Here is a 25632-nt window from a genome sequence, read left to right as displayed (position 1 = left end):
TTTAATATGTGCATCTACAGTCATGTCTGAAATTCAGAATCCTGACTGGATATCATTTATTTTACACTATTTAGTTAATCTAAAACAGAGGCGTGTCTCAGTTATGCACACGGGGCGGAGTTTGTCTGAAATTGAGGGGTGTCATGGTTACGCACATGGGGTGGAGTTTATCTAAATTAGAGGCGGGTCTCGTTCACACACATGGGGCGGAGTTTGGTAAATGGTAAATGGTAAATGGTCTGCACTTATATAGCACTTTATCCAAAGCCCTTTACACTGTGTCTCATTCACCCATTCACACACACACACACACACACACACACACACACCAATGGTAGCAGAGCTGCCACGCAAGGCACTAACTTGCCATTGGGAGCAACTTGGGGTTCAGTGTCTTGCCCAAGGACACTTCAGCATGTGGAGTCATGTGGGCCGGGTTCATAATCGAACCGCCAACCCTACGATTAGTGGACAACCCGCTCTACCACCTGAACCACAGCCGCCCATCTTTAGTTTATCTAAATTAGAGGTGTGTCTCGGTTACCTACACGGGGCGGAGTTTGTCTAAAACAGGCGTGTCTCAGTTACGCCCGATTCTGATCTTGAGCTGAAGCACATGTGATCTCGTGTCTTGCGTGATCTCGGATCAAGTGAGTTTCAGTGTTAAGTCCAGCGCCGCCGTCTGACTGTTTGATGTAACTACAACATGCCATGCTAAAATGTTCTGGCTGTAAATCTTCTCACACACACTGTATGTTACATCACATTACACTTTCTATCTCTGATTCATTTCAGGTTGAAGGTGAGTGTTTGGGGTTTAAAGGCAGCAAAACATCTCAGACACGCCGACTCCAGAATAATGATTTCTGAGAAAGCAAATTTATCAAATTTGTCTAATCCGCGTAAGCAGCTGTGTAACCCGACTCTGAAGACCAGGAAATTTCCTCTGTACAGTATATATTATAGTATAAATACGGTACATATTATAGTATAAATATGGTAAATATTGAGATTTTTGTTGTATGTAAGTGACCGACTCTGAAAAAGGCCGCGTGTTCTGCCGTCCTGTTACTGACTTTGATTTGGGAAAGACTAGGTTAATCCAGATTTATGTCCGGTCACCGTCACCGTTCAGCGTTTAAATCAGACAGGAGAGCTGTGAGATAACGCTGTTGATTTGAGAGATTACACTCTGGAACATGAGCAGCTCAACACACAGAAAGCTTCTTATTCCCGAAGGCAGGAGATCTGATGAACAGCTGTGATCAGGAGTGCTCCGTCACACCGCTGTAATCACATCATGATTTTAATACTGTGGATATTTGCTCTCAGCTCACACTGTATACAGCCTTCTACATCTTCTGTACAGGTGTTTCAGTCTGTTTACATCTGTACTGTTTACATCTGTACAGGTGTTTCACTCTGTTAACATCTGTACTGTTTACATCTGTACAGGTGTTTCAGTCTGTTTACATCGTACATATCGTTGCTATTAGTGTGAGGTATACATCGTACATCTACTGTATATTACACCAATTCTACCAGATCAGGAAATAAAATGACTCTGATTCTGAGTCAGAAAAGCCCCAGTGTGTTTTGGTGAGCAGGGCTCATCAGTAAAACACACACACACACACACACACACACACACACATGAATCAGTGAGGCGAGAATGAAAATAATAAGGTGTGTCTGCAAGTGTGAGAAAGAAAATATTGACGTGCCAGACAATCAAGCTTAGTGTGTGTGTGTGTGTGTGTGTGTGTGTGTGTATGTGTGTGTGTACATATATAATGTCTACCAGTCCTTGAGGTGACAGACAGTTTAGCTTTCTTGTCATGTGTGTGTGTGTGTGTGTGTGTGTGTGTGTGTGTGTCTATGTGTGTGTGTGTTGATTATTTTCCTATAACAGCACGTCCCAAAATGTTTTATTCCTCTTATACACAGCAATTTACATTTTTCGTTTACATATTTATTTATTAAAGAACGACACGTCACACTTTTACTCCTTAACAATTCCCTGCAGACATTTCATTCGGCTTCAGTCCATTAAATTCATAAATGTTTTTAAAGGCGGTGCTAACGGATCATTTGCAGATCAGGTGTAATTAAAACCGCAGAGGGAGACGTGAGATATTAGACGTATTATACTCATTATAGACGTGAGATTAATTGAGGAGATGTTTTATTACAGGGGTGAGAAATGTACGCATGTGCTGCCAACGCTCCAGGTGATTTTCAGCTCATTTCTCTAATATTACACACACAGTAGTGACTGGGGGAAAGTGTGGTGTGTGATTATCCTCACCAGCTGAACAGACCTGACCCAGAGACGGGAACGCGGTTTTAGGGGGAACTGAGTAAAGAAATCAGGAGTGAGTAAAATCACAGGTGTGATTTCTCTTTAACATCACGAGAGACGGAGTGACGCACAGGCTTCAATATCTTAAAGCAAAATATGTTCATTTATCTCCAGCACTACACACACACATAATCACCACCAGCACTACACACACACACATAATCACCACCAGCACTACACACACACATAATCACCACCAGCACTACACACACACACATAATCACCACCAGCACTACACACACACACATAATCACCACCAGCACTACACACACACACATAATCACCACCAGCACTACACACACACACATAATCACCACCAGCACTACACACACACATAATCACCACCAGCACTACACACACACACATAATCACCACCAGCACTACACACACACATAATCACCACCAGCACTACACACACACACATAATCACCACCAGCACTACACACACACACATAATCACCACCAGCACTACACACACACATAATCACCACCAGCACTACACACACACACATAATCACCACCAGCACTACACACACACACATAATCACCACCAGCACTACACACACACACATAATCACCACCAGCACTACACACACACACATAATCACCACCAGCACTACACACACACATAATCACCACCAGCACTACACACACACACATAATCACCACCAGCACTACACACACACACATAATCACCACCAGCACTACACACACACATAATCACCACCAGCACTACACACACACACATAATCACCACCAGCACTACACACACACATAATCACCACCAGCACTACACACACACATAATCACCACCAGCACTACACACACACACATAATCACCACCAGCACTACACACACACATAATCACCACCAGCACTACACACACACACATAATCACCACCAGCACTACACACACACACATAATCACCACCAGCACTACACACACACACATATAATCACCACCAGCACTACACACACACACATAATCACCACCAGCACTACACACACACACATAATCACCACCAGCACTACACACACACACATAATCACCACCAGCACTACACACACACATAATCACCACCAGCACTACACACACACACATAATCACCACCAGCACTACACACACACACATAATCACCACCAGCACTACACACACACATAATCACCACCAGCACTACACACACACATAATCACCACCAGCACTACACACACACACATAATCACCACCAGCACTACACACACACACATAATCACCACCAGCACTACACACACACACATAATCACCACCAGCACTACACACACACACATAATCACCACCAGCACTACACACACACATAATCACCACCAGCACTACACACACACACATAATCACCACCAGCACTACACACACACACATAATCACCACCAGCACTACACACACACATAATCACCACCAGCACTACACACACACATAATCACCACCAGCACTACACACACACACATAATCACCACCAGCACTACACACACACACATAATCACCACCAGCACTACACACACACACATAATCACCACCAGCACTACACACACACACATAATCACCACCAGCACTACACACACACACATAATCACCACCAGCACTACACACACACATAATCACCACCAGCACTACACACACACACATAATCACCACCAGCACTACACACACACATAATCACCACCAGCACTACACACACACATAATCACCACCAGCACTACACACACACACACATATAATCACCACCAGCACTACACACACACATAATCACCACCAGCACTACACACACACACATAATCACCACCAGCACTACACACACACACATAATCACCACCAGCACTACACACACACACATAATCACCACCAGCACTACACACACACACATAATCACCACCAGCACTACACACACACACATAATCACCACCAGCACTACACACACACACATAATCACCACCAGCACTACACACACACATAATCACCACCAGCACTACACACACACATAATCACCACCAGCACTACACACACACACATAATCACCACCAGCACTACACACACACATAATCACCACCAGCACTACACACACACATAATCACCACCAGCACTACACACACACACATAATCACCACCAGCACTACACACACACATAATCACCACCAGCACTACACACACACATAATCACCACCAGCACTACACACACACACATAATCACCACCAGCACTACACACACACATAATCACCACCAGCACTACACACACACACATAATCACCACCAGCACTACACACACACACATAATCACCACCAGCACTACACACACACATAATCACCACCAGCACTACACAAACACACATAATCACCACCAGCACTACACACACACACACATAATCACCACCAGCACTACACACACACACATAATCACCACCAGCACTACACACACACATAATCACCACCAGCACTACACACACACACATAATCACCACCAGCACTACACACACACATAATCACCACCAGCACTACACACACACATAATCACCACCAGCACTACACACACACACATAATCACCACCAGCACTACACACACACATAATCACCACCAGCACTACACAAACACACATAATCACCACCAGCACTACACACACACACACATAATCACCACCAGCACTACACACACATACATAATCACCACCAGCACTACACACACACATAATCACCACCAGCACTACACACACACACACATAATCACCACCAGCACTACACACACATACATAATCACCACCAGCACTACACACACACACACACATAATCACCACCAGCACTACACACACACACACATAATCACCACCAGCACTACACACACACATAATCACCACCAGCACTACACACACACACATAATCACCACCAGCACTACACACACACACACACATAATCACCACCAGCACTACACACACACATAATCACCACCAGCACTACACACACATAATCACCACCAGCACTACACACACACATAATCACCACCAGCACTACACACACACACACATAATCACCACCAGCACTACACACACACATAATCACCACCAGCACTACACACACACATAATCACCACCAGCACTACACACACATAATCACCACCAGCACTACACACACACATAATCACCACCAGCACTACACACACACACATAATCACCACCAGCACTACACACACATAATAGAGGGAATAGAGAGAGGGGGAGAGAGAGAGAATAGAGAGAGGGGGATGGTGAGGGAATGAGTATTTATAGCTGCTATAGTGTAAGTGACAACAGGAACTAACTTGTTTTGTAACTGTACATTGATAAAAAATGATTCATTCTTTAATAAATAAGAAATGAAAACATTCTTGATTAATAATGTAAGTGAGAAGAGGAACTAACTCACAAACATTAACTGATTTAAAAAAGATTCCATTCTTTAATAAATGAATAAATAAAGAGATCTAAGAGGAAATGAATCTGTAGGATGGTAAGAGTAATCATCACTCTGTATCTTACTGTTTAAGTGAGTTCTGATCTCATGAAGACTCTGAGAGGAAATGAGTGGTGTGTGAAGTTCTCCATCCTCCCGTTCTTTTAACTTTGAGCTCTGATGCTCTGAGTGACAGTTTCTGTATGAGTGGATCGACTCCACTGTTACATCATCTGCTGTATTTCATCATCTATAAACGTCGAGTGAAGTACTGAAGTGCACAGGGAATTACAGCCCCTTCTAAACCCACACCATTTCTGCCATCATCCTGATCCTCATCATCATCACATTCCTCCTTTATCCTCCTCCTCCTCCTCATCCTCCTCTTATTCCCCATCATCCTCATCATGTTTAAAGCACTGGCATTAATTATGCCAGTTTTTTTTCTTATATTTGAGACGCTGAGTTTCTTGTATTATTTCTTATATTTCAAACCACTTCAGTTCATATTTGTTTGGTTGTGTTTTTTTTATTATTTTATTTTGTTTTTACTTGCTGCTCGAATTAAAGGACTATGTCTTCCCTGTTTAATGATAAATAAATTGCAATAATATTAGCAATAAATAATATCATCATTGTGTCTCTCTATCATATTGCAAGTAAAATACTAATAATGACATGTATGAATAATATTATAATTATTTATCAATATTAATAATAATATTTATTTGTCTTTTTTATTTATTTATTTATTTATTTATTTATGTAAAAACAAACCGATCAATAAATAATGTTAACGATCCTCAGAGTAACAATAGATAAATAAATACAAAATCAAAAACTGGGTGTAGCCACAAACTCACACACACACGCATGCATGCACACGCGCGCACACACACACACACACACACACACACGTCCATTTTACTCTACTGTGCCTTTATACCTCCTGCAGTGTTCACTATTAAAGCCACGTTCTGTCCAACACACTCGTCTTTAGACCACTCATCATATGCTTATAGCTCTTCATCATTCTCACCTGTTACTCCATCAGTGTGTGAGGACACACACCTGTACCACCGTGTCTGTGTTACTCCATCAGTGTGTAAGGACACACACCTGTACCACTGTGTCTGTGTTACTCCATCAGTGTGTGAGGACACACACCTGTACCACTGTGTCTGTGTTACTCCATCAGTGTGTGAGGACACACACCTGTACCGCTGTGTCTGTGTTACTCCATCAGTGTGTGAGGACACACACCTGTACCGCTGTGTCTGTGTTACTCCATCAGTGTGTGAGGACACACACCTGTACCTCCGTGTCTGTATAGAAATATCACCTCATTAATAATCCAGTGCATTTAAATACTTGACATGATCTCAAAGTGATGTGATTGATGAAGTATAAATGGATCCAGCACTATAATAATAACCATGGCTAATCCTGAATTAGCAGCATGGCTAGTTCGCTTACATAGCTAGCTAGCATTGTTATCAAACAAAAGCTATTGTTAGCTTGCATCACTAACAACCAGTCAAAGGATTCTCGGTTTAAAATGGAACTGTCCTGTGTTTGTCTACAGAGATGGTTAGTACCAGTACCAGTACTCCAGAAGGTTCTATCAGTTTCCACATTTCAGCCTTTGGATGATTAGGTGGCACTTTGGATTTTGGACCTTTAACGTGTGTAAGTAATGCAAAAGTTCTCCTTAGTTCTTGTTCTGTTTGTTTGTAAAACCTTTTCCCCCTAAGTGCTGCAGCTTTAATCATAAAGTCAGAGGTGTAAAAAGCAGCAGAAAACTATACCTGAGTAAAAGTAGAGATACCTTACTGTGAAACAACTCCATCACAACACACCAAATCCAATAGCACTTGAGTAGAAGTCTTAAAGTGTCTGATTTTAACAGTACTTTAGTATTTAGCTGAAAGATGCACTAGTGTTCAACACCTAAGAGACATGTCAGTGAAAAACATGAAGTAGTTGATTTGTGGAGAGCAATCATGTTTATTTTCTTTTACAGTAGGCCATGGATGGTGCTGGCTTTGGCCTCATCACTGTCTGCAGCCGTGTATGAAACACCTGCGATTCAGCCACTAGTTGCTAATGCACTCCCATTCACCAGTCAAATAAAACGTAGCTAAAAAGGTACTTAAGTACAGTATTGGAGTAAATTTACTCAAATGCTATACACTACTGTGTAAATACTGTCCTGTGTTCATCCCAGGACATCACCACTGTCACCTCTGGCTTGCTCATTATGGATCTAACTCTACATTTGGATTTCTACAAAGCTACTTTGTGACTTTTGTTAACAGTGCGGTATAAATAAAATATTTATCATTAATAGAGTTGAATAGATCATGTGCTAGTCAACGCAACTTTTTACTGAACCGCTGCACAGTTACACAAAACCTAAAACAGCGCTGAACATCATGGATAACACCGTGACGTCCTCAGGGTGTGTTTGGAAACAAAGCGCCCGGATGTTGTTTTGTAGGGGTGACGATGGTGTTCACTCTGTTGCAGAGAGATCGTGAGGTCCAGTATGCAGAAGAGGGTAGATAGCACTGTCCTCTGAGGGTGTTACACTGCCTGTGATGTAGCAGGAGCAGCAGCTCGAAAAGATGCTTCATGTGTCTCTGAGAAAGCAGGTGATAGTGTTCAGCCTCTGACTGGCTGGAGAACGAACAGGTGAGTGGGATTTGACACACAGTGGGGTTTAAATCGGCTCATAAACAAGAAACATTATCTATTTCAATATTATAATTGCAATTTCATTTAAAGCATGTACGTAACATCCTGTCTATAAACCGTAGCGCAGTTGTGTCCAGCACAGCATTATTATGACATCCCTTGTTGGATTGCTTGTTTTCCTCATGACCCTGCTATGTCTTTAGATTTTATAGCTTTACACATGTACCATTCATCTTTGTGTGTCTTCTCTACAGCTCAGTGCTAATCAATATAAATAACCCTGCTGGAAACGGGACCAAAAGGACCTTCACCTGCTCAGGGACTGTGTAAATAGAATCTAAGGGCAATGAGACATCATTAATGTCAACATTAACATCATTTTCTTATTAACTTCTTTATTTTGCCCTTGTTCCTCTCAGCTCAAAATGACCCGAATCTCATCTCCGTAATAAAAATGTGATTTTCAGAAATGTTCATCTTCATTAGCGAAACTGAAACGAGGACATACAGTTCAACATTGCAGAAAGTCATTCTAATATTCTTGCAGTTTTAGTATAAAATCCTGAATAAAAGAGTTTAATCAACGTGTGGGGAAAAAAAAGAGATACCACCCTAAGCACTAACCCCATCGAGTCGTGTGACAGGAAGTGGGTCATGCTAGTTATTAACCTCTGTGACAATACTGTAGCCTGTGTGAGACCAGATTAGCCTTTCTCCTCCAGGGTTAAGGCGAAAAAGTGGATCATAAGTTTCAGCGATTGACTGAAAAGAGCTTTAAAACTGTAATTGAGCTCCAGGTTCACATTTCTCACACAGTAACAGCCGACAGGGAGGAATGAAGAGCTCACATTACTGATTAAAGTCATCCATCCATATTGTATAAATCCCACCTCTGCTTCAGAGAGTCATTTCAGCTCCGTGTTACAGTTTAATACGGAATTCTGTGATCCTGTTAAAGCCACACTGTATTTATTACCCAAATATCTATCATTACTGCACTGAAGATTAGACATGACTTCCTGTAAAACCTGGTCATCTTTATAAAGTGACTGAAGAGAGTTTGAAACACATCTGTATAAATATTTTCCAGTGGGAAAAGAAAGTTTCAGAAATAAGTCGTGAGATTGCTGTCAGTAGTGAAAGAGTTGGATTTTGTAGGTGATTGTTGAGAGCTGATTCACATGGATAACCTTTTTCTTTTTTTTTTTAAACTCACAACACAAACATGGGTTTTGTGGTAAGCCACAGAGCACTTAGGAAAACCAGCAGGGTAACATACCCCAGCAGGCCTCTGCAGAATGCTGAATACACAGTAACCTCATCCAGTTACACACAAACACACATTCCTGTTCCAAACATTCACATTCCCATGCTAACAACAAACACATAATCTAATAGAACATAAACATTTAAACATCGTGAGCATCCACAGGGGCTCACAGGCACAATTAGCGGAACAATGCTGCATATCCCCACCCTGTACTGTAGCTGTCAGCCATCCCATTGACGCAACAATACAGGCCACCAACTAGCAAGATGCCCACATCCTCCTGACTGTTTTAACATGCCCACAATCATGAACTATTACACAGTCTCAGTCCAAGACACAGACTACTGTCACTGGTGCTAGCCTTGCTATTCTGTGTGGGTAATCCTGCTGTCCCACCACAGTCCTCTCGGATCCCTCTGTAGTTTGGGACTGTGTCCCTTGCACCAGTGCAGGATGAACAGCCAGACCTAGTCCACCATACAAATAGACTCTGCATGGCTCCAAAGTAGCCTACCCCCATTGGTCAATGGACAGACTGCAGAATCCTTCACTGCAGGCTCCATGGTACCAACAGCTGCTGGGTGACGCAGCACAGGGCAATTCCCTGGCAAAGCTGGTATAACAGTACCTGCAGCATCTTTCCTTCAAGCTCCATGCTCAGCGGTGTCATGGTCACCTCTTCCAACCACCTGTACAACCTTTCCCATGTATTCAGATTGACCTTGTGGCGTTGCCTAATGATCGCTGTTGTAGCAGGGGCAATGGTGCACTCTTTATAGTCCTCCTGATGTACAGTTCCAGCCTGCCATTGACCTCAGGGTCAGCTCGGAGTGCTTGCTGCTGGTCTTGTCCACTCAGCATCTCCAGCCCAGGACATCAAGGTGCTTCTTTCTGCTGGATATCTTCTTCCAATGGCATTAAGATCTGGACAGGCATACGCCACATACAGGAACACTGCCATCACAACACCACATCACTCAGTATTTTAGTATAATCACAACACAGTGTTTATTACTTACATAGAGATGATCAGTTATCGTTATTTCGTCTCCTCAGAGGATCTGATTTTGAGATTTGTTAACCACTTATTCATGTCCAAAACTGAGTCATTTGGGACATTTAATGTAATAGAACCATCACTCTCGATGCTCCAGATGCAATCTCTTGACTCACTGCTGAATCATGACTCACTTCCCACAAACTAGTGTGAAATGTGACAGATTTGCAGGTGTTTTTCTGCCTCTCTGAATTCCTGTATCACACTGACAAAATCAGGCTGTGATGGAGGCTTTTACAGGAAGGTGATGCGGCCATAAATCACTAAAACAACTCTGTTCTGTTTAACGCAACAGCGCAGTGATAAATCATCTCTGCTGGCTGGAGCAGACGGCTCAGCTTTTAAACCATACCTTCTAGCAGTGTGTTCCTGCAGGTTCTGGACATTTGATAGATGGCTGGAACAGAAAATATGACACTTTTTGCAATGCTGTACGTCACACCACTATAGAGATTAAAATATATGCGGGGGAAAAGTACAGAAAATAAAAAGAAAGAAACAATATAAAGTTATATTTATATCTGAGCATCTCTGAGATTAGATTGAACCTCAGGGCTCAAGGCCAGTGTGTGAAGTTTAAACTGCTGTATTTTATTTCATTTTTTACTTTTTTGTTGTTTGTTTGTTTAAAGCGACAGGGTGGAACTGTTAGGAATTTTGGAATAAGTAGTGAGAGGTCCTGTTGGGTAAAACTCTGATGCTTGTTACCTTGCTGCTAGCCATCTAAAGCTAACTTTGAATTGCTTATACACAAGCTATTATTTACACAATGATTTAATAAACTGTTAATGCATTTACTTTAGACTGAATTAAAAAACATTCATGTCAACACTTCAGTGGGAATCTGATTGAATGAGGTCAATAATCTGTTAAATAGAATAATAACTGCTGTGTAAACTGTTGCACCTTTTACTCTATTTAAAATCAGTCTCATTCATCAGTTCTTTTAGTAAAGTTGTGAGTAAATATTAGTGTAAGTCAAACCAAATACTTGTTTCTGTCAGATTTGCAAAAGTTTTGGAAATCCTGATTTTTTTTCCCCAGACCCCATAAAGTGCATGTAGTTACACCCACAAAACTCCCTAAAAGGTACAACCCCAATTCCAAAAAAGTTGGGACAGTATACACAGTAAAATCCCTAGTGTTGAATTAACACCCAGAGTGTTTATATAAACAGTGTGGGTGTTAAATCAACACTGGTGATTTTGCTGTGTAGAAAATAGGAAAAAAAAGTCATTTGAAAATTCAATTCACCATGTATTATATTGAAAACATATTATTTGATGTTTTACTTTGTGAATTTAATTTATTTTTGAAAATATACACTCATTTCAAATCTGATGACTGCAACACACTCCAAAAAAGTTGGGACAGTCGACTGTTTACCGCTGTGTAACATCAGAATTTCTATTAATAGCACATATTAAGCATTTGGACTCTGAGTGCAGACTCCAGTTGCTTAAGTTTAGCAAGAGGAATTTCCCCCATTCATCCATTATACGTTTCTTCAGCTGCGCGACTGTACGAGGACTTCGTTGCCTTATTTTGCGCATCATAATACACCACACGTTCTCAATGGGAGATGGGTCAGGACTGCAGCAGGCCATGCTCGCACCCGCACTCTCTGTTTACACAACCATGCGCTTGTAATCCAGGCAGAATGTGGTCCGGCGTTGTCCTGCTCTGGATGGCAGAATATGTTTCTCCAAAATGTGTACATATCTTTCTACATTAATGCTGCCCTCACAGATGTGTAATTTACCTGTACCATGGGCACTGACATGCCCCCATACCATGTGCACTGACACACCCCCATACCATGGACACTGATACACCCCCATACCATGGACACTGACAGGCCCCCATACCATGGGCACTGACACACCCCCATACCATGGGCACTGACAGGCCCCCATACCATGACAGACGCTGGCTTTTGGACCTGACGCTGATAACAGCTCGGATGGTCCTTTTCCTCTTCGGCCTGGAGAACACGACGGCTGTTTTCTCCATAAACTATTTGACACGTTGACTCGTCAGATGACAAAACAGGATTCCACTGTGCTACTGTCCATCTCAGATGACAGGACATCTGAGATGGTCCAGAGGAGTGGACGGAGCTACTGGACAGTGTTGATGTATGGCTTGCATCTGTGGATACGTTTATTTGTTTAAGTCAAAGTACATTTATCGATCACTCCTCTTTGTTTTTATTAGCATCGTGTGGGGAGTGAAGGTGAGCTCATCTGGTCCAATCCCACAGAAGAGCTACTGTAGTGCAAACTGCTGAAAAAGTTAATGCTGACTGATAGAAAGGTATCAGAACACACAGAGCATTGCAAAGACCAAGAGCTCAAGAGACCAAGACCAAGAGGTCTTGACTTGGCTTCCAAGTTCCCCAGATCCCAGTCCAATCGAGCACCTGTGGGATGTTCTGGACAAACAAGTCGGATCCATGGAGGCCTCACCTCCTTACAGGACTTAAAGGATCTACTGCTAACACCTTGGTGTCAGATACCACAGCACACCTTCAGAGGTCTTGTGGACTCCATGCCTCGATGGGTCACAGCAGTTTTGGCGTCACAAAGGGGACCTAAACAAGGTAATTTTTGTTATGGCTGATCAATGTATATGTGACATAAATAAAGGGTATGTAATAAAAACAAACACTCCACAGTTTACACTCCACAGTATATTCCATATGGTCGATTAAGTCAAGGTTTACATTAGTTAGTCGACTTATGTGTAAATTTACACACTCGGGAGCATGAGTAGGCTACCTTTTTCTGGGATTTTCATGAACAGTAAAGACTTGTACAAACGATTTACAAATAAATTAACAAATGTCCAGCTTGATAAATGAGGCCCAGTTTGTGCAATTTTTATTTTCAAACACGAGATCTCCTATATGTTGGACAAATGTGAAATTTTTAATGAAATGAAACATTTAATAATCACAATTGGAAGATGTTTTTCTAAGCTGGAAATAAATTAAAACTTGTTAATAACACAAGCAGCCAAACACAGAGAGGCAAAACATACTGTCTATGTTTACATGCAAAGATGGCTCCAGGCTCCCTGTGACACTGTGTAGGATAAGCAATACAGAAAATTTATGGATTCCTTATGTTTCCGTCACATATACTCTGAGAAAAAGTCATGCACATACATGTTTCTTGTTGTTGTGGTGAAGTTGATGCTAAGCCCCGCCCCCTCAGGTGTGCCTAACTTGGATACATATAAACAGGAAGCTGCAATCGGAATGAATTCATACGGACTGGTGAAAATCTTTGCATGTATGTGTTGTTTGTTTACATGACTGATTCTCTCCTAACACACTCTCACTGTTGTGATTATATAGATTTATAGGCCATTTTCTCATGTAAAGCCACAGAGAGTTTATTACTGATCTGTAAATTGTGTCTCACCTTGAGTCTGGCGTCTGCACTGCACTCCGCTCTTCTCTAATGGAATTGTCTCTGTATATCACAAACGTCCTCATCATTCAACAAGCCAAGGTTTAACACTAATCCATTTAAGTATTGATTATCACTGTGTGTGTGTGTGTGTGTGTGTGTGAGTGTGTGATTTCCCAGAGGAAAACAATGTTAGATTGTCTTTGCGCTTGTGTCTGCGCCCAATGTGAGACGAGACGCCCCCCCCCACCCCCCACTACCCCCCCCACTTTTCTCTGTGTACCTGATGCAAGTAATTTGTCACTTTTTGAACGTTACCCGGAATGAGAAATCTCTCCTCTCTATATACTAATAATAAAAATGGTGCAGTTCTTCACCCCCTCCAACCCCCCCCCCCCCCCCCAAAAAAATGGAGAAGTTAATAATTCATACACTCCGATGAAAGTGTTGAGAAAATATATATATATAATATGCATATGTGGACACAGCAGGGTATGAAAATAAATCTTTAGAACCGGGCGCCCTGCCAAACGCTAAAACTCTCCATCACACCACACCCTCACGGTGATGTCTTTATGTTCACCTTATTTACTGCAGTACCTGTGCTGATATCCATCTGTTTTCAGGGTTGTGTTCTGATTCAAACTGAAAATGTTTTGTTCATGAAAAAATTGTTCATGAAACATTTTGAAAGAATGTTTTAAATCTGTAGGAGTTTTTGTATAAATTTCTGTGAATACCCTGCTGCAAAAAAACAATAGAAACATACATAGAGTTTGTAAGGGTTTTAATGGTTTTAATGGAAACTGTAATGGTCCCTGTGGATATCTACTGGTAATTTGTTGCCTATTATTGCTGGCATGTTATGTCTAAGGACCAAAGGGTAATGGTTTTAATGGTTTAATGGCTGATGGTTTGTAATGGGATTTGTATATGTGGAGTATATATATCTGACGCTGTATATAACCGTCACAATTGGGAATGCTTTATTGATATGCTTTGTGCTTTAAATAAAATACAGCCCTGGAGTTGCTACTTTCTGAGTTCACTGTTCGCTGACTTTGGTAAGTTCTATTGGAATCTAAAGTTGGTGTCATTTCAGTTATTTTTCTATTTGTGAAATGAAGCTGTCACATTCTCATACCTTTCAGTGTGCACATATTCATTTTTAAATAAAAAAAAATACACAACAGGAAAATCATTTTCAAGTCAAGTGGGTTTTTATGGTCATTCCTCTATATGCAGTGGTGCTTGAAAGTTTGTGAACCCTTTAGAATTTTCTATATTTCTACATAAATATGATCTAAAACATCATCAGATTTTCACCTGAGTCCTAAAAGTAGATAAAGAACCCAATTAAACAAATGAGACAAAAATATTATACTTGGTCATTTATTTATTGAGGAAAATGATCCAGTATTACATATCTGTGAGTGGTAAAAGTATGTGCACCTTTGCTTTCAGTATGTGGTGTGAGCTCCTTGTGCAGTAATAACTGCAGATAAACGTTTGGGGTAAGTGTTGATCAGTCCTGCACATCGGCTCGGAGGAGTTTTATCCCGTTCCTCAGTACAGAACAGCTTCAACTCTGGGATGTTGGTGGGTTTCCTCACATGAACTGCTTGCTTCAGGTTCTTCCACAACATCTCTATTGGATTAAGGTCAGGACTTTGACTTGGACATTCCAAAACATTACCTTTATTCTTCTTTAACCGTTCTTTGGTAGAACGACTCGTGTGTTTAGGATCGTTGTCTTGCTGCATGACCCACTTTCTCTTCAGATTCAGTTCATGGACAGATGTTCTGATATTTTCCTTTAGAGTTCGCTGGTATAATTCAGGATTCATTGTTCCACCAGTGATGGCGAGTCGTCCTGGTCCAAATGCAGCAAAACAGGTCCAAACCAAGATACTACCACCACCAGCTGTGAATACTTATGTACATGTGCTTTTTTTGTTTTTTATTTTTAATAAATTTGCAAAGATTTCAAACAAACTTCTTTCAAGTTGTCATTATGGGGTATTGTTTGTAGAATTTTGAGGAAAATAATGAATTGAATCCATTTTGGAATAAGGCTGTAACATAACAAAATGTGGAGAAAGTGAAGCGCTGTGAATACTTTCCAGATGCGCTATATATATATATATATATATATATATATATATATATATATATATATATATATATAGGCCTAACAATTCATCCTTTATGTCAAAAGTCAAAATTCACGACATGCCACGTTAATCAATCTTAAAAAGGAATCCCCAAAAAATCTTTAAAAACGTGAATATGTTCTTATATAAATTATGCATTAAAAGGTTAAAGAAGCAAATGATTATATTAATTAGCAAATCTCTGTGTTTGTCTTAAATCAAAGTTATTTTGAATTAAAACATCTTCTTAGCAGATAAATAACATTATAGAAATATCTATAAATTTAAAGACCTAGCTGTTGCTATGGCAGCAGAGAAGACGTGGGGGAAAAAAAAAAACATCCATACATTCTTAAATGGGGATTAATTGAGTGTAATGCTCCTATAGTCATCGAGATTTAGCAAATAATTGACTAATATCTATTGATCAGTAATCAGTGACTCACTAACACCATAAATAATGAATTATATTACTTCACCCCCTAATGAGCAGTGTGAATGTGCAGAGGTAATAATGTAATGTATCTCTTGTAAAGCTGTTCATCCAGACCGTGCTCTCCTGTAACGTGTCTCGTGACGTCTCTGTTCTGTCCTAATTAAATCGGAGTGTTCGACACTCTTTATTAGAACGTGATGTAGCCGTTTCATAAAGATCAATTAAAGCCTGTGATGAAGCATCAGGGAAAAGTTCTGTGGAATAATGAAGTGAGAATAATAAGAGAATAGAGTGTGATTTTTAATTTAGTGAGCATGTGGGATCAGTGTGTAATTAGAATGGATGTGAAGGAAATCAGTGCTGCGCTCGGATGTAATTTATAACACAGCACGCAATAATGAAGCTCTAACGTGTCGGTTTAAAAAGGGTACGGGTTCTAAATGAGGACCGTGAAAGGCCGCGCTGAGAGATACAGGAGTGTGGAGATCACTTTGCGTGGAAATGTGAGAAAGAGATGAGATCTGAGCCACGCTAGCATAACTGAGCATATAAAAGAGAAGAGTGTACAACATTTTCAACAAATCCATCCATCCATCTTATACCACTTATCTTACAGGGCCGTGGGGAACCTGGAGCCTATCTCAGGGAGCATGGGGCACAAGGCGGGGTACACCCTGGACAGTACACCCTATCCCACAGAGCATGGGGCACAAGGTGGGGTACACCCTGGACAGTACACCCTATCTCAGGGAGCATGGGGCACAAGGCGGGGTACACCCTGGGCAGTACACCCTATCTCAGGGAGCATGGGGCACAAGGAGGGGTACACCCTGGACAGTACACCCTATCTCACAGAGCATGGGGCACAAGGCGGGGTACACCCTGCCTATAAACTCACACTTTATCACATTTACTAGCCTGTTTAGAGGACCAATGTGAGCTTTGTGTAATAAATTAAATTCTGTTCCGTTTACATCTACAGTTTAGACCTGACTGTGTGACTTCAGTCAGTAACTCTAACTGAATCTGCAGGTTCATGAGCAACACAAGTTAAAGTCGAGCTTGAACAAAATGAGGTGAAATCAAAGTGAGGGCCGATCAAAGTGCTCAAATACAGTGACTTCAAAGAGCTCTTTGATACGTGCATCATTAAAGTTACTCGATTAATATACATCTTGACTTTCGAGAGTCTTTGCTGTGTGTTCTTTTTTTTTTACTTCATCTCCAAACACATGCACGTCAAAGTATTTATTCAGCCGAATGTTTAAACACACACACACACACACACGCACACACACACACACACGCACACACACTTGTGATGTCACTGGCTCAGCATAGGCTGACTGTAACTGGTGGAGAAAGTGGTAGCTTCGGGAGTTGTAATTGGAGCTATGACATTTCATTTGTGCAGAATTTCAATATGCTATTATAAATCTCATAAAGCTCGAGAGTTAACGCAATTTAATTTATTGTGTGAAGAATTCATTTAGAGTTACTTTAATGGGAATTTCTGCACCAGTTTATCTGCGAGTAATTAAAAAATCTGCAGTTTTAAGAATATAAATATTAAATCAGTGTGGTTATTAGCCAGTCTAATAGAGAAGGAGAGGGCAACGGGTCATAAAGATTTTTCTTCTTTAATCTGTTCCTTTCACGGGTCATTTTACTTAAACCCTTATCACCTTAACCTGAACTCATGCCATAACCCCGCCCCTCACTTTAGCCCCACCCCCCTGCGGAAATTAGTAACTCGCTCTGTGTGTTCATTTACATGTCATGCATTTCAGTTTTATAATTGATGATAAAACTTGCTGCTGTTATCCACTGAACGAGTTTATCAGCACAGTGTATAAAGAAAGAGAATTGTGTAGAGAACTCATGACGCATATTTCCATTCCACTCTACTCACCATGCAGTGTGCACTCTACTCACCCCTAATCTTAACCCCAGTAACCCTAATCCTAAACCTATTACCCCTAATCTTAACCCCAGTAATCCTAATCCTATACCCACTAACCCTTATCTTAACCCCAGTACCCCAGATCTTATTCCCAGTACCCCGATCTTATTCCCAGTACCCCTGATCCTAATGGTATTTATGTAGAAGGAGTATGTGGTGATTGTGTATATCAGTATAAATGCACCTTCATCAATAAATTAACTACATTAAAAACTTTTAAAGAAAGCTCAGCTTTTTTTCTTCTGTAATTAAGACTTGTTTCTGTGACTGTGAGAGGAAGTGAAGATCAGACACGTCGACACACTCCATTATAATAAAGCAGCTGTGCTGTGACAGGAAGTGATTCTCCTTCACCAGATGGCTGGGTGACACTTTCAATATGACGAGATGCCGCCGCGCGTGGTTTACAGTACATCAGGAGTGTTTCCACACTGAAGGATGCCTTACACCTGTCTCCTGTGTGTGTGTGTGTGTGTGTGTTTATTCCAAAGTGCATGATGGCACTAGAACGTGGAGCATATGCTTTTATGCAAATCCTGAACAGTAAAGTGTTTAATCTGAGCAGATCTGTCAGAGCTGTAGGAGTGTAAGGCCACGGTCTGTACCTGTCTCTGTACCTGTCTCTGTACCTGTCTCTATACCTGTCCCTGTACCTGTCTCTATACCTGTCTCTATACCTGTCCCTGTACCTGTCTCTATACCTGTCTCTATACCTGTCCCTGTACCTGTCCCTGTACCTGTCTCTGTACCTGTCTCTGTACCTGTCCCTGTACCTGTCCCTGTACCTGTCTCTGTACCTGTCCCTGTACCTGTCCCTGTACCTGTCTCTATACCTGTCTCTATACCTGTCCCTGTACCTGTCTCTGTACCTGTCCCTGTACCTGTCTCTGTACCTGTCTCTGTACCTGTCCCTGTACCTGTCTCTATACCTGTCTCTATACCTGTCCCTGTACCTGTCTCTATACCTGTCTCTATACCTGTCCCTGTACCTGTCTCTATACCTGTCCCTGTACCTGTCTCTATACCTGTCCCTGTACCTGTCTCTGTACCTGTCCCTGTACCTGTCTCTGTACCTGTCTCTGTACCTGTCCCTGTACCTGTCCCTGTCTCTATACCTGTCCCTGTCTCTATACCCGTCTCTGTACCTGTCTCTGTACCTGTCCCAGTACCTGTCCCTATACCTGTCTCTGTCCCTGGACCTGTCCCTGGACCTGTCCCTGTGCCTGTCTCTATACCTGTCCCTGTACCTGTCTCTATACCTGTCCCTGTCCCTGTCTCTGTACCTGTCCCTGTACCTGTCTCTGTACCTGTCTCTATACCTGTCTCTGTACCTGTCCCTGTACCTGTCTCTATACCTGTCCCTGTACCTGTCTCTATACCGTTCCCTGAATCCAATGATTTTTTAAATAAATTTGTTGACGTGAAGCGTGCGCTGTACACGTCCCTGTAACAAGCCGTTACTATAGAAACGATAACGTATCAGAACGACGTGTTAATATAAACCTGCGCTACTGTCGGAGATCACACGGAGACTGGAAGAGATCTTCCTCGGAGAATTCCGCGTCACACGGCCGGGTTTAATTAGGGACATTAACTGGTTTAATTCGACCCACGCTGTTTTTCTCTACGAGTTTTTTAATTTTACGACGCTGGACGTCATTTTATCGTTTTAAAGCTAGGCATGTGAGGACGCTAACCAGACCCGGAGATGTATCAGCTTCTCATTATCGCAGATTTGGCTCGGGGTTATAACCACAACACACCTGCCGTAAATATATTACATTTCCTGTTTTCTTTCTCTGGCTGATTTCCCATTCGCCCCTTTACTGTGTTTTATTGCTCAGATCCATCACCATGAAACATTCCGCACACATTCTTTACAAAAGCAATAAAACGGCTCTCATTATGTTCGTCACACCCGCTACAGCTCTGTATCTGCTCGCCTGCAGCGGCCATGCTGATCTGTGTGTTTTATTAGCTGGAGTGTCAGGCGCTGAGGGTTTCTCCTGTTGAAGAGGTTTACAGCTGTTCTGATCGCAGTCAAACGGCTGCATCACAGACAGAGGGGGATTTTTACTGCATCGTGTTCACAAATCTGGATTTAATTCTGAAATGACGCACATCAGTATTCAGACCTCAGACATGCTATAACTACAGACGGGTCAGAACTTAAGAGAATTACGCACACAGCATGCGGCTAAATCTCACATCACTGTCTGACAGCTTCATGGAACTTATTTTTATTTCTTCATCCGTTAACCAACTTCTTATTCTTTAGTTTGTAGTTTAAAATCATGACTTTTTTGTGCTACTGAAATTGTTCTGCACGTTTGGTAGAGACTTCTTAAATGTTTTGCATGAATGGAGGTGACTTTTATTCTCCACAAAGAGGCATTAACAGTTCCTCCAGAGGAACAACTGAGGAACTCTTAAGGTTTCAGGTTTGAATTTTTTTTTCCAGATGTGAGGAATAGGGGTCAGGAGTAAAACTGCCTTTAAACTGACCAACGGAGTTGGATTGAAGGAGGCAGTGAACACACCAGTATTTAATGGAGTAATGGATTATGTCAGACTCTTGTTACTCACTGCTGGAGCTTTATAAAGTCATTTGTTATATTAACCTCTAGACCCCACCTCCTGAGGTCCCAAGGTGTGAAAGTGGAAGGTGTGTGTGTGTGTGTGTGTGTGTGTGAGAGAGAGAGAGAGAGAGAGAGAGAGAGAGAGAGAGAGAGAGAGAGTATAATGAACAATACATAATAAACAGTGTGTTAATACAGTAGCACACTATATTTTGGAAATTAAAGGGCAACCAATATAGGACCACTGGAAACCAGGAAACAATGAAACTGGAAAAGGGAAATTAGGGAATACTGAAAACGACTGAAACTAGGAAACAAGGTCACTATTAACAGTGAAAACAACAAGCACATGAGAATAAGGATACAGGAAAACTAGGAAACAGTGAAATTAGAAAAACAGTCAAATTTAAAGCAGATTAGAAACTAGGGAATTTCCATTACTGTTCATTTAAATATTTTAAATATTCATCACTTTTACCAGGCAGTTTCAGATTAAACGCTCGTCAGTAAATTGAGCTGTGGTGTTTATGAATTTTACATCACTGCCGCATACAGATTATAGAGAATGAGCTCCTCTCGCTCTCTCTCTCTCTCTCTCTCTCTCTCTCTCTCTCTCTCTCTCTGTCTCTGTCTCTCTCTCTCTCTCTCTCCCCCTCTCTGTCTCTGTCTCTCTCTCTCTCTCTCTCCCTCTCTGTTTCTGTCTCTCTCTCTCTCTCTCTCTCTCTCTCTCTCTCTCTCTCTGTCTCTGTCTCTCTCTCTCTCTCTCTCCCCCTCTCTGTTTCTGTCTCTCTCTCTCTCTCTCTCTCTCTCTCTGTCTCTGTCTCTCTCTCTCTCTCTCTCCCCCTCTCTGTCTCTGTCTCTCTCTCTCTCTCTCTCCCTCTCTGTTTCTGTCTCTCTCTCTCTCTCTCTCTCTCTCTCTCTCTCTCTCTGTCTCTGTCTCTCTCTCTCTCTCTCCCCCTCTCTGTCTCTGTCTCTCTCTCTCTCTCTCTCCCCCTCTCTGTCTCTCTCTCTCTCTCTCTCCCCCCCCCCCTCTCTGTCTCTCTCTCTCTCTCTCTCTCTCTCTCTCTCTCTCTCTCTCCCTCTCTGTCTCTGTCTCCGTCTCTCCCCCCCCTCTCTGTCTCTGTTTCTGTCTGTCTCTCACTCGCTCTATCTCTCTTTCTTTCTCTCTCTCTCTCTCTCTCTCTCTCTCTCTCTCTCTCTCTCTCTCTCTGGACACGGACATGCTTCTGAAGTGTAAATTCACACGAGTTAAACAGAACCAGCGACCCCTTCATAATGTCTGAATCTGTGGGATTTTGGTGGCACCACACACACTTTGAGGTATGTGTTAATTAGTAGTGAGTAAAGTGATCATAGAACAAAAGTTTCACACTGAGTTATTATCGACAAAATCTATCTATCTATCTATCTATCTATCTAATCAACTCTACAAGTATTGGCACTCTATCTATCAATCTATCTCCCCACTAAAGATGCAGGGAAGCGATTATCGGTTAGATCTATCTCTGGAGATCTGATTTACTTCAAGCAAGTTCGACATTATAATAAAAGTACAGGTGCCTCTCAAAAAATTTTAATATAGTGGAAAGGTAAATTTTTTCCCGTAACTTAATTAAAAAATTGGAACTTTCATATATTCTAGATTCATTACAGATAAACTGAAATATTTCAGGTCTTTTGTTTTGTTTTGTTTTAATCTCGATGATTACGGTTTGCAGCTCACAGAAATCAAAAATCCAGTATCTCAATATAATAGAATAAAGAATTTATAATATGAATAATATAAATAATTTGACGTTTACATCTTTGTCTTTGATACATTAGCACAATAGCTAATGGAGTAAACAAGTAAATTAACCTCATAGCTACCAGTTCAGCAGCTTGAGAGCTAAATTATATTACGTCTTCAGGCGAGTCTGAGTTGGGCGTTAGTGCTGGAGGAGCTCTGAGTGTGCGTTTAAAATCAATTCTCAATCAAACAGTAAAGCCCAACTGTTCACGGTGTTCTTTCAGACTACAGTACAAGCAGAGCATGAAGTGTGTGTGTGTGTGTGTGTGTGTGTGTATGTGTGTGTGTGTGTGTGTGTGTGTGTGTGTGTGTGTGCGAGAGACTGACAGGAAGTGTGTTTGACCATGAGAGTAATGAATTAGTGCTGGCAGTCGCATTCATGATGAGGACTTGTTCAAGGCTCAGGCCGTTAATGGCACTGAGCTCAGAAAGCGTCTATAAAACGACTCGCCAAATTATATTACAAACAATAAAGTTAAAGAAAGATGATTCCAATATATACATTATTAAACTAACACTTTTCACACTAGCCACCGACTTGTACCAACTGATAATGTTGCTGCTATGGGCGTGGCCTGTCCATGCCCACAGCAGTGTTAAACAGTATTAGCTATACTGTCTATTCACAGCTTCTAAAGCTAAATAGTTCAACACAAATAAAATCAGTTGTTGGATTCATGTTAGAGAGATTGAGTTGATTCACATAGCTAGCTTGCTAGCAGGTTATACACCAGGGCAAAAGGGGCGGAGCTTATGTTTGTACACTTTCATGTGTAAGACCTTCTGTCAATTCTGACTCAGATAGTTCATTAAAAATTATTAAACAAAGCAAAAAGCAAAGAGAATGTTGTCTGGGTCATTACTCAGTCCCTCCAGGATTACGCGATTTTGCGATAGTAGAAATTTACGCAAAATCAAATAAACTCCGCGATATTCAGAGGTGTTTGCAGTTTTTCAGAATTATTGCAGATTTTCTGCAGATTTGGGCCAAGACATGTCACGTGACACCAAAGCCCTCGTCGATTCACGTGCGTCGAACATACGTACAGCTAAAAGGTCTCATTTACCAACAAACATCACTGCAGAAGACAATTTCGTGAAATTGCTATTTTGCTAATTCAATAGTTTTCTGCAAATTGTTAAAAAAAAAGTCACAGCAAGATCAACAATCACAAAAAAACCCCTGTAAGAAAACGAAAAGAAGAAGAAATCCTGTACAGACTGATAAAGAGCTGAAAATATACTCATAAAACTCTATTAGAAACACGACCACTGAACAATGTTAATGCTAAGCGCATTGGGTTGGTGCTAAAGACATTCAAATCAGTTTCTCACTGCACTAGAGTTCACTTGGAAGCAGGCCGAGACCACGTCACGTAAACGCTCTCGGACCCCATCATGCGACTCTTCAATTCTTCAGCTAGATGTATTAAAGCCAGTATTTCTTTAGCATGAATTAATGGCTTGAATTACGCAAAATATAGTAATGCATCAACAATAGCTAAGACATGGTTAGCTTAACGCAGCACTGCACTAATTTTAACGTAACCTTTACAGCAGGATAGATCTGATTATTATATATCTACAGCTGTAAAATTCTTGGCGTTTCTTAAGAAGAAAGAAGTTTGGGATGGAATTTCATCAGCAGCTGTGTGAGGAAAGTCTGTAAAAGGAAAAGCAGTTCATATTCAAATGAGCTTCGGTCTCTGTCTGAGTGAAAACAACTGCAGTTTAATTAAAACTGGGTCGAGACCCTTTTCTTCTCCAGTGTGGCTTTGATCCCAGATTACTCTTCATGTCTCCAAGGACATTTTCAGAAAATTTACATCACAATGGCAACATGTGTGGAGAAGAGCGAAGCAGTATAGCGTGTCTGTCTGATGAAAAGAGAAGAAGGAGAGGAAAAAAAGGAGAGTAGATGAATAGGACACACCTGCTACAGAGTCGAACACACCATCAGTGCACGGTGAGACACTCACGGGATAGTTTTAAGTAATAATAACTGGAATTTGGTGTGAAAACATGTCTTTGTGTTAGATTAGTGACTCAAATCACTCATAGTTTGAATGTATAGGATTGGAGTTCAGCGCTCAGTGAAGAGTTAACACTGAAATTACACATCGATACTCAGACCTCAGATGTAACTACAGTCCTTAGCGCTATTCAGAAGTTACATGAGAGTTACACGCATGGGGGCGGAGTTTGTCTAAAACATAGGCTTGTCTCAGTTATATTCGATTCTTATCTTGAACTAAGTGCATTTGTCTATCGTGATACCAGCTTGAGTGAAATTTCACGAAATCGAAATGTATGTTTTGACTGTAAATAGCAGCAGTGGAGCAGCTGCATAACCTGACCTGAACACCAGGAACTTCCCACACGTAAGCATGGTGGCTCTGAATAAGGTCTTTACGCTTGGAGCATTTATCCGAAGCAGAAAAACAATGCTCTCTGTTC

The 25632-nt window shown here is 41.3% G+C and overlaps 1 pseudogene; it reads left to right on the top strand.

Moving 5' to 3' along the window:
- The window catches only part of LOC128601622 (uncharacterized), a 24236-nt pseudogene extending 4023 nt beyond the window's left edge, over window positions 1-20213 (top strand).
- The last annotated feature ends 5419 nt before the right edge of the window (window positions 20214-25632 follow it).

Source organism: Ictalurus furcatus, chromosome 25 (genome assembly GCF_023375685.1).
Source record: "Ictalurus furcatus strain D&B chromosome 25, Billie_1.0, whole genome shotgun sequence".
Classification (NCBI taxonomy): domain Eukaryota; kingdom Metazoa; phylum Chordata; class Actinopteri; order Siluriformes; family Ictaluridae; genus Ictalurus; species Ictalurus furcatus.
Note: the sequence above shows the minus strand (reverse complement) of the source record. Positions and strands in the feature narration are given on the sequence as shown.